Here is an 11,396-nt window from a genome sequence, read left to right on the forward strand (position 1 = left end):
CCCTGGTGAGGACCAGGGTGAGACCCCAGGGTCCGGGGCCGGGCAGGACATGGGTGCCCGTGGTGCACACAGATGTGACTGAACACCCAGCGGTCAGGCTGGGTGAGGGTGCAGGTGGCTTCCTCACCTCAAGGGAACCTGGCTGCATGGCTGGATGTTGTCACACCACAGTTATTTCACAACAGTGTCTCCGATTTCCGGCACCTCTTCAAGCTGGGCCACACTTCTACCAGTTAAAATGGTGCCGCTGTTGGGAAATTGGGTGTCCTCACTACTGGGGCACTTGTCCAGCCCCTTTTGGAGACATGGTGGCAGCAAAAAAGATTGCAGAGGGCTGGAAATGAGAGGGAGAAGAAGAGCAGGGAGAGGTGGGGAAGGACAGCTCTCCCCTCGCTGGCTGCCTGGCCGAGGGCACGGCTGCTGTTTGAAGGAAAGTCAACTCCGCCCCAAAAGTCAGACCGCTCGTCCCCCCGCAAGTGATGTCCAGTCCACTCACAAAAGGGCACAGGTGGCAAGGGTTCTATCTATACTGCACCTCCGTGAGAACTGTTGTTGTCCAGTACAGCAAAACAAAAACTATGAAAAAGCCAAACTCTGACTCTTTTGCATGCTTGTGTTTCGGTAAATCTTTTCAGCGAGGATGTTAAATCAATGCCAAAAGGAGTCATTAAAATCAAACAGAGTTACCTTCCGTACCCTCTCAGTATCCGGGAACAATTAAGCTTTAGCAAACAAATTGCCAATGGCTTAAAAATGGAAAATAAATCCATCTACTTCTCCTAAGTGGGGTTTGCAGACCAACTCCCAGGACTCTGGGTGTCTGAAGCAACACTTTTGTGCTCATGCCACCTTATGGAACAGGGCTTCACATTTTGTTTCCCTCTATTTATTTATTTATTATTTAAATAAAAAACCCTACATACAAACATTTCCAACAATTTCCAAGATTATCCCGGGTAGTCAATAAGTATGTCTGTTTTCCAAGAGGGACGTGTTTTGATGAAGAGCAGAGAGTAGAATGAAGAAAATGTCAGGAGGAATTAAATCAAGGAGTGACATAATTCCCAGAGGGAGACAGACGTCAGCTGCATTCCCTGTTTCTTGCTCTACCTTGGACATCTTTCAGAACTCCTTGGAAAATAAATACGTATGTGACGGAGTGGTGGGTGGAGTCAACAGCTACGAACAGAGAGGGAATGAAATGCAAACACACCCTTGGTTGGATTATTAAACTGATTTAAATTCAAAATGCACAGCTGTATGGAAAGAATGGTCTTCCACCACCTCTTCCTTCTTGTAGGATAAAAAAAATGTTACTTGAGTTTCATTCTTCCTGGAACCTAAGTACCCTGTACTGTAGTCTCTCAATAACCATTTGTCAAACATCGCGTGCTTAAGTGAAACCTGAGCACAGTGGCACACACCTGTAATCCCAGCAGCTCGGGAGGCTGAGGCAGGAGTCTCGCAAGTTCCAAGCCAGCTTCAGGAACTTAGCGAAGACCTAAGCAACTTAGTGAGACCCTGTATCAAAATAAAGAATAAAAAGGGCTGGGGATGTGGCTCAGTGGCTAAGCACCCTTGAGTTGGATCTCTGATACCCAAAACAAACAAACAAACAAAATACATAAAAAATAAAGAAATGAGGGAAGATGAGTAAGTAAATTGCAAATGTATCTAGCTGTAGGCAGGAGAAATTATGTCAGGGTCAAAGGAACTTGTTGGGTTATATAAGACTCAACCATTGTGCAATTAAAAACAAAATAGAAAACCTTGTGCTTTCATGCCAGTCATTAGGTAGGTAGGTTCACACCCATCATTGTACTTAATTCTCTCAATAATACTGTGAAGTAAATCTTATTATCTCCATTTCATAGTAAGGAAACCAAAACTGAGGAAGATTAAGCCATTACTCAACGTGGAACATGTAAGAAGTGGCAAAAGTGACTTTCAGATCTGGATTTGCCTGCTCCTAACCAAGTTTTCTTTCCATACATTATGACAGTCACTGCAAGGTTGGTTGGTGATAGGTACAATCAATGCATTTTCCAGAAAATGCCATTGTATGTTTCCAAGTTCCAATTGAAATAAAGAAGACTGATATCTGTTTGGAGAGTGTCAATGGAGTTTGGTTTGAAGCTGTGAGACAGGTGAGTCTGTTAGTCATTTGATCATCTGCTTGGGTTCCCCTGGAACTTGGCTACTTACCATATTTAAAAAATAAATTTAATTTTGAAATATTCACAAACTTAGAGAAGAGTTGCAAATATAGTGTAAAGAACTTTTTTTTCCTTCTGAACTTTTTGAAATAAGTTACTAAACTGATGTCCTATGACTTCTGAATGCTCAAGTAGGTATTTTCTACCCACAAGGACATTCTACATAACCACAGTGGAACCATCAAAATTGGGAAATTAGTCTCTATACAATATTACTACCTAATTCTCAGACCCTATTCAAATTGTACCAGTTGTCCCAATAATGTTCTTTTTAATTTTTTTCTTTTTAGAATTTGTTCTAATTGATTATATGTGACAGTAGAATGCATTTTCACACATTGTCCAATAATGTTCTTTTAGTCCTTCTAAAAGTCTCCAGTTTAGACTCATGGTCATGTCTCTCCAGTCTCCTTTAGCATGGGCCAATTTCTCAGCCTTTTCTTTCTTTTTTTTAAATGTGTTCTTTTTAGTTTTACGTGACAATAGAATGTAATGTGGCAAACTATACATACATAGAGTATAACTTATTCTATTTAGGATCCCACTCTTGTGTTTGTACATGGTGTGGAGTTAGCTTAGCCTTATATTCAAACACAAGGCTAGGCAAGTCATGTCGGATTAATTCCACTGTCTCTCTTATTCCCCTCCCCCTCTTTCCCTTTATCTAATCCAATGGATATCTATTATTTCCCTCCCCAACCTCATTGTTTTGTGTTAACATCCACAAATCAGAGAGATCAGTCAGCCAGAAAAAGCAATCATGAAATCCATTTGGAAAAATAAGAGGTACAGAGAATAGTCAAAGCAATCTTTAGTGAGAAAAGCCAAGCAGGAAACATCACAATACCAGACCTTAAATTATACTACAGAGCCATAGTAACAAAAACAGCATGGTATCGGCACCAAAACGGACATGAAGACCAATGGAACAGAATAGAAGACACAGAGACATAGCCACATAAATTCAGTTATCTCATCCTAGACAAAGCCACCAGATACATAACATTGGAGAAAAGATAGCCTCTTCAACAAAAGGTGCTTAGAAAACTGGAAATCCATCTGTGATAAAATGAAAATGAACCCCTATCTTTCACTCCTCCCAAAACTCAACTCTAAGTGGATCGAGGACCTGGGCATTACACCAGAGACCCTGCACTTACTAGAAGAAAAAGTAAGCCCAACTCTGCATCATGTCAGCTTAGGAACTGACTTCCTTGTCCTAAAGCACAAGAAGTAAAATCGAGAACCAATAAATGGGATGGTATTAAACTGAACAGCTTCTTCCCAGCAAAGGAAACAACCAAGAACTGGAACAGAGATCAGTCTTTTCTTATTTTCATGACTTTTTTGAAGATCATAGGCCATTTTTTTGTAGGACATCACTTGGTTTGAGCTTATCCAGTATCTCTTTATGATATTCCAGTTGTGCATCTTTGGCAGGGATATGCCAGAAGCCACGCTGTGTCTCCCATTGCATCCCATAATAGGATGTGGGATCGGGTTGGCGTGTCCACCATGATTGTTTCCGAAGGTGGCCTCTGCCAAGATTCTCCACTGGGAAGTTAAGCTTCTTTTTCCCTTTGTAATTTTGAAGGGAGATTCTTTGAACTCTGCAAATGAGTTGTCCATTACACTTTCACTTTTTTATTGTTTCTTTTTAGTTATACATAGTAATAGGATTCATTTTGGCATAATTATGAAAGCATGGAATATAATTTTTTCTGATTCAGTCCCCACTCCTTCCCCTTCTCCCTGCCTCTGTTCCCTTTCCTCTACTGATCTTTCTGCTATCTTTAGAATTAGAATCTTGCGGATGTACATGATGTTGAGACTCACTGTGGTGTATTCATATATGCACATAAGAACGATATGTGCATGACGTTCATTCCACTGTCTTTCCCTATCTCATCTCTCCTCCCTTCCCTTCATTCCACTTATCTTTCTTCTATTTTTTTTTAAACTTTCACTTTTAAACTGTTTGTCAGTAAAGACTTGTGCTTCCTATTTTGTTCAATGAGTTATAATCTATTGCTTTCATTCCTTATTTTGGTGTTTAAAATATCCCAGATTTGGCCTGTGGGAGTCCTTCCAATCTGGCTCACGCATCCTTTTGACATGTCCCTATCCTTCTTTGAAGCCTTCCTTCCTTCCCGGTACAGCAAGATGCTCCAGGCTCATCTTGTCCTTTCCCTACCCCACCCAGTTCTGGAATCAGCTATTTTTCTAAGGAGTCCTGGTTCCTTTTAGTGCAGAATGCTGTTTGAAAGTCAAGATTTGGGTGGTAGATATGCTCGTGGTTATTGGAGTATCATGTTTCCCAGATCCTTTGTGTGGACAGAGCCAGGACACACACACACACACACACACACACACACACACATTTCACAACTGTATTTATTTCTGTATTTATCTTTCTACATATATATTCAAAATAATGAGTCCACACACATTTCCCATTTCAGACCCATATTTCAGGATTCATTCTAGTCTTTTTCCCCAGTGGAAAAACCTGGCTCCCAACATCCTAAACATATTAATGCCTTTGAACTCAGCTTATCTTCTCTTTCTGCCACTTTCCCCTCCCTCTGTGGATGTCTTTGTCCCAACTTGGTCTGTGAGGCATATACTTGTGGACATGAGCCTCAGCTTTTTTTGGGCTTCAATTCCCCCTTCTTGCCCCTCCCCTGCTATGACACCCTTCTCACCCTGCTCAGGCTCTGGGGCCCCATAGGGCTGTGCCTCTGCAGACTCCCAGTGACCCTGCTCAGGAGCCTGTGCCAGGCTGCCTCTCTGCTGACGTAGGTCGTTTCCACTCCCAGCGTGGACCCTGGTTTGTCTTGACTAATGCATTCGGGACTGTATTCTTCAGAAAGGAAATGGAAGAAAAAGTAGTGAAGGGAAGAGGAAACAGGTGCTTATCATTTTAGCAAAAATTAAGACTATTTGTCAACCATACCTCAATAAAGCTGGTAAAAACAAAGGCTTCTAAAATAATTTTTCATTTCATAGGATACTTTATTTATTGGTACTCAAGATTGAACCCTGGGGTGCTTAACTACTGAGCCACATTCTTAGCCCTTCCCCTTTTTAAAAAATATTTTGAGGCAATATCTTGCTGAGTTGCTGAGGCTGGCCTTGAATTTGAGATCCTCCTGCCTCAGCCTCCAGAGTTGCTGGGATTATAGTTATGTGCTGCCGCATCCAGATCATAGATTTTATCCAGGCTAAAAAAGATTCCTAAAGAATGTACTTACCATATTAAACAGTCGATAATTAGGATTTTTCTTGACTGGGTGAACTATCAGACATCCTTTCCCAGCTGCCACTAGGGGCCTCTCCTTACCATGGGCCCTGGAGGGTTAAAAATGACATTTCTGTTACTCCCTTGCAGTTGCAGTTTTGGAAGCAAATTAGGTTCCACCTATGAGATGAACTCCTAGGAGACCTGGATGTTGGAAGTGAGTCGAAAGCCATATCCTGATCTCACTGCTGTGGGAAAGTGAGGTCATAGACACGCGTGCCTGCGGACTGACTCGGGTTTGTGGCACGTGACGTGGGCACTGATGTTTTGAGAATGAGACACCTTGGTGGAAGTTAGTGGCGGCGGTGGCAGCAGCAGTAGCAGCAGCCACAATAGTAACAGTGTTCTGACCTCAGAATCTTAGAGTTGGAGGTGGCACTGAACTGGTCACCCTTAGAATGGCTTCTCTGGCCTTCTCAGGATCACACCCTTCTCTCATTCCCTGAATTGAATGCTCTCCATTTAAAAGATCTGGAGGGGCTTCTGTTTCTTGCACTGACTCCTAACTGGCACTCTGACTGTACGTAAGGGAGGACTAGATCCGAAGTGACAGGCACACACACCTGGAAGGGTGTCACAGCTTTTTATTTAAGTTGGAACTCAGGTTGTACTTATTCCCTGGCATGCATTGCACTAGAATTGCAGCTCTGAATAAAGGCGATGAACACATAATCCTGGCCTCAAAGAACTTAGGGACTGGAAAGGAAGTAGAGAAAATTACAATAATACACAACCAAGTCTACAATAAAATACGTGGAGATAAGTGTTATCAAGGAGATATAAATAGAACATGCCTCACAGGTCACTGAGCAAAGTCGAGGCACTGTACCGTGCTCTGAAGATCTCTGAGCCTACCCAACCTCCTCAGCATCATCGTTGCTACTGACCCTTTAGGCCAGTATCAGACTCCTCACTGGGCCTTAAATTCCACAGTCAGTATAGACCTGAGGTGCTCTTCCTACATCCTCTCAGCCTGGAGAGCTCACATCCCTGCTTCAGTCTGAGCTCCCGCATCATCTGCTCTGTGAAGGAATCAGAGAGATTGTCTCTTCCTCCTGGACTTCTTAACTGGGGGAAAACAAATGCCTATCAAAGGCATATTTCTTGCCTTTCTTCGAAGTCTTTGCTTGCTTGTCAATTTTGAGAATGTGGCCTCCGGAAGGAGAATTTATTATAAGAAAATTCACTCCCCCCATTTTTTCCCAAGGGAACTGCTTTATTGTTGCAAAGGACTTAAATAAAGCAAAATGCTCCAGAGACTAATCCTTTGTAAAATGTAACGTATAAGCACGCACCCACTTGCATGCACTCTCATATAATGTACAGTAACTCAAATTTCTGACAATCTCTGCCTGCACCTGGGAATTTTTTCTTGGGGCCCAAGGTCTCTATGATCTACAGAACAATTGTCAAGCTGAGCTCTGGACAAGCATAAGAGGCATTGAGCAGCTGCTTTTTCTCTGTGAAGACAAGCTTTTCTGACTTCTAAATTAATTCATATACTGTACGCTTGCCACTTGCTTAGGGTCCTGAGGGCATTTAGCATTGCCAATGTTGTTATGGCACATTCATGGAATGCTGTATGTTTGGAAAATAGTTTACAGTGATTTGTTAACAAGCACTAGCTGAGAATATGTCAGCAATGGTTGATTCACTTTGTAAAGCCCTGGCAACAACATTCAGTATTTATGGGATTGCAAAATCTCATTAAATGAATAAAGTTCTATTTTCCTTACTTGGATTTGACCAACATTTATTGAGTGTTGACTAAGTGCTATGCACTGTGCTAGGATTCCATTGAATGAGTGAACATTCATTAAGCAACTACTATGCCAGACATTGGGTAAGTATTCCATTGAGTGAATAAACATCTACTTAGGGTGGCAGGTGTAATACTAGGATTGAACTGATGGAAAGCATCTTATTGTGCATCTGGAATTTGCCAGTCATTCCATGTGAATTCCATCAATTGAATAAATATTTATTAATCACTTTCTATGCACTAAATGTCAAACCAGGTGCTTTAATATATACATTCCCATTTAATCTTCTTAGTATCATGGAGAGGGGCCAGTATTTTTATTTCCATTTTATATACAAGGCTCAGATTCATGACTGGATTTCCTAGAAACTGAGATTTGAACCCATGTCCCTAACTCAGATCCAGTTCTCTGCCCACTGATGCCCCTCTGTTTGTAGAACTAAATTTAATTTCACAGCTTTAAAGCAAACGAGGACCCGTGGCACACGAATGCTCACTCAGCACAATTCTGTCTCCGTAATAACTTCAGGGCAAGGGGAAACGTGACCTTCCCTTTTAAAGAGTAGTCATTGGAGCAGTTAAAATTCCTGAGTTCTTGAGCCCTGTCCTCTTCTTTTTGAGAAAGTTGTAGATAATCAGTTCTCAGGGCTATGGAGACAATTCTGTTGTGGTGATTAGGCTCAAGTAATAGTGCCGATCTAAGTAAGATCTAGCAAGAAGACCAGATGATTGCACTCTGGGAGACTGCCCCTGGATTTTTAGGATAAGTCTTGCCTCGTTCATTCAGTTATTTAGTTGGCAAGCCTCACTGAATGCCTGGTGCATTCCTATAGTCGCGCATGTGCAAGATTCACAGAAAGCTGGTCAATTTTTAGCTATGTGACTTTGGGTAAGTTGTTTGGTAAATCTGGTTCTCAGATCCCTCGTCCAGAAAAAGGACAGGTGTTTCTGAGGGTGTTCTTGCTCCACCTTTTTCTAAACTCTTAACATTCAATTTCTCAGACTCTAAAATGAGTTTAATATTATATGCTGCTATCTACTACCTACCTATCTTCTATCTTCACTGACCTGTCATCTCAATAGCTATCTGTCATCTATCTATGTCATCTGGATAAGCATTTAAAAGTACTCTCTCTGGCTTACTATTTCTTTGAATCTCCTCAAAACTAAAATGTAGGCATCCTTAACCCCATTATACAGATGAAAATTCAAAGCCAGGGGCAATTTAGCAATCTGCTTATGCTCACACAGCTGACAACTTGGCAGAACCAGCATTTCATCTGTCTGACTTCAGAGACTGGCTCTCCCTTCTTCATACTGTGTTGGGTCTATTAAGACTCCCATGGTAGAATGTGTCTGATGCGAAGAGGTCGTCGGTTCCAGGACCAAAATGGCAGAGTGGGCCCCAGGTAGGACTGGCCCATCCAGCTCGTCTGTTTGCTCTGAAAGTGGCCTTTAGAGGTTGATTTTAGACAGAAAAAAAGTCAATCTCCAGTAGTGACTAAGAGAAAACTGCAGGCTGGCAGCACCATCGATATCCTGGCTTGAGATGAAGGAACGGCACAGAGCCCTGGAGCAAAGGAAGGGCAGGCCTGGCTTCCAAAGGCTCCAGCCAAGCTGTTTCCATCTAGGCTCCTTTGGAGTTGGGTTTCTTTCATCTGCAAAATAAGAGAGATGATTATTTGCCCAGAGATTGTCATATAGGTTAAACAAGAAATGTAGGTGAATGCGTGCCGTTGAGACATGTTTATGTGAAGTTTAGCTCAGCCGACTTCTGTCAAGTGAGTACACATGTTGGGCATTTTCTGAGTCCTGGGACACAGTGATATGTTTTGATAAATGTGTCATCAGGTGATTTCATAATAAGAACACGGTAGAGCGTACTTAAGAAACGAAGATGGCCATGATGTCCATAGGCAATGTCATCTTCTGGGATCACCACTGTGCATGTGTCAGTCATTGACTGAAGGGTTGTTATGCAGTGCATGACTCTATGTGCAGCTTGAGCCATTGATCTTTCAGCAAATAATGGTCCCTTGGAAAGGCTACAGAAAAGGCATGACTTCCTAGTGGCTGGCTGGAGAGTTAGTCCCAGGGAGGCCTCCTTGAAATAAACCAAGTTAGTGGAATGGGAAGAGGGAGAGGGAGAAGCAATTCTTCTGCCCAGAGGGGGAGGCAATGAAATTGCATTGCTCTTCTCTGTTGGTGCAGCAATCCAGAGACCCTTGTCTTTGACCTTGACCTTAGCAGCAGCACTGTAGCAGGTGGTGCTGTGGAAAATATCTCCATGCCTAACAAATCAATCCATTAAAGAAATCCTCTTAGACAATGAGAAAACCCAATTGCTGGTTTGCTCTCATGAGGAATGGGTCCCACAAGTTATCCCATTACATCTTCCAACCCAGGGAACCAGGTCTCCTCCATGTGGCAGGAATCATGGTGTTCACGTTTCTCAGGATGCTTCTGGAATGGGTGACTCTTAGAGACAAGATACACACTACTGCTGGGTGACAAGTCATATTGGATGCAGATTCTTTCCCTGCCCCCAATTCCCAAGGGAGTGCTGCGATGAAGTCTTGTTAGAATCCGGAGGGGATCATAGCATAGCTGTGAGATTTGGGGTGTATTTTAAGCAATAGCTCATCTACAAACATCAGAGTACATCGAATCGCAGTTTACCACCCGTAAGAATGGAGAAATAGTTCCTACTTTGAAAGGGTTCTGTGAGCAAGAGCTCTTTGACTTAGGACTTTATGGAGGCAACAGAGGGCTTGTTGAGAGTGACTGGTGACCGAGTACAGAATCTGTAACGATCATGATAACAGTGGTGAACTCGATGCAGAGTCTGTCTATATGAAGGAGAGTCGATGGATTCCAAGGCCTATTCCCGGGGCACTGATAATAGGTTCTCTCCTCTGCCCTCCTGGAACTGGAGTTGGCCTGGTGTGGAGGAACATCAGCCTGATCCCATGCTGGCTCCTCTCCCAGGAGTCCCCTGTATGTCCCATGATCTTACCTCAGGTAGTGGATAATGAGACACATGTTCCTTGTCTTTGCTTAAGGACTCAGGAGACTCCAAAAGAGCTTCGCCTCTATCATTTGATTTCTACAGTAGCTGAATGCTCTTTCCTTCTGTGTCCTCTAAAATGTCACAGTTGTCCTGTGCTAAGTGAGGGGCTTTCTTTCTCAAGTTTCAACACACTTCTCTACACTCATCCAGGATAAATACATCCCTCTTCAGGGAGACTATCCTTTGCTGTAAACCTGGGAATGCATTTGAGTCCCACTTGGCAGGAAGTCACTCTCTACTGAGGGCAGGCTACCTTTGGAACCCCCCTATAATTTCCATGAAAAGTATCCAATGTCCTCTGGAATCAGGGTTTAAGATTAACTTAGGTTACTGCCATTTAGTCAAGCCCTGTCCAAGATTATGAAGGCTGCAGTGACACTTAGTAGTCACTTGATATCAATTCATCTCCTTCCCCGCTTTTCCTCTGGTTTGGTTCCATTTGCAATGATCTGGGGAGGTATTTGTTTCTGTCCCTTATTGAAGTGACTGGACCAGAACGCTGGACTTCTAAATGCATCTGTGCAAATATTGTCTTCCCAGGTTTGCCTTTTAATCCTCCAACCTAAGGTCCTTTGGCAAGGTCCTCGACAGCAATGGAAGTATCATCTGAGGGATGGCCGGTCATTCCCATTGTGAGCCAAGTCAGAGGAAGGCTGGTGCTCTGCCAGGAAGACCAGCTACTTGCCAGCTCCTCCTTGGCCAAGCCACTGCACACTCCGAAACGATGTGTAGTCACGTAGTTGGGAGAAAGCTTGACACTGATGCCCTCAACCCAAGTTCTCCACCCTTTCGAAGATGGGTTAAAGCAGGAATTGGCCCCCAACAATAATACCACAGAATCTCTCTGAGGATCTCCTATTAGCCAGGTACTTTCTATGCATTGGAATGTTTAGCAACACACTGAAGTGAGAATGATTTTTTCTGTGTGACAGATGAGGAAACCAAGGCTCAGAAGTTGCTTCTCCTTGGTCGAACGGTTGGAAAGTGAACACAGGTGTATCCCTTTCCTACACACAATCCTTGGAAGGGCCAGTGATCTAGGAAGTA

This window comes from Sciurus vulgaris (genome assembly GCF_902686455.1).
Source record: "Sciurus vulgaris genome assembly, chromosome: 15".
Classification (NCBI taxonomy): Eukaryota; Metazoa; Chordata; class Mammalia; order Rodentia; family Sciuridae; genus Sciurus; species Sciurus vulgaris.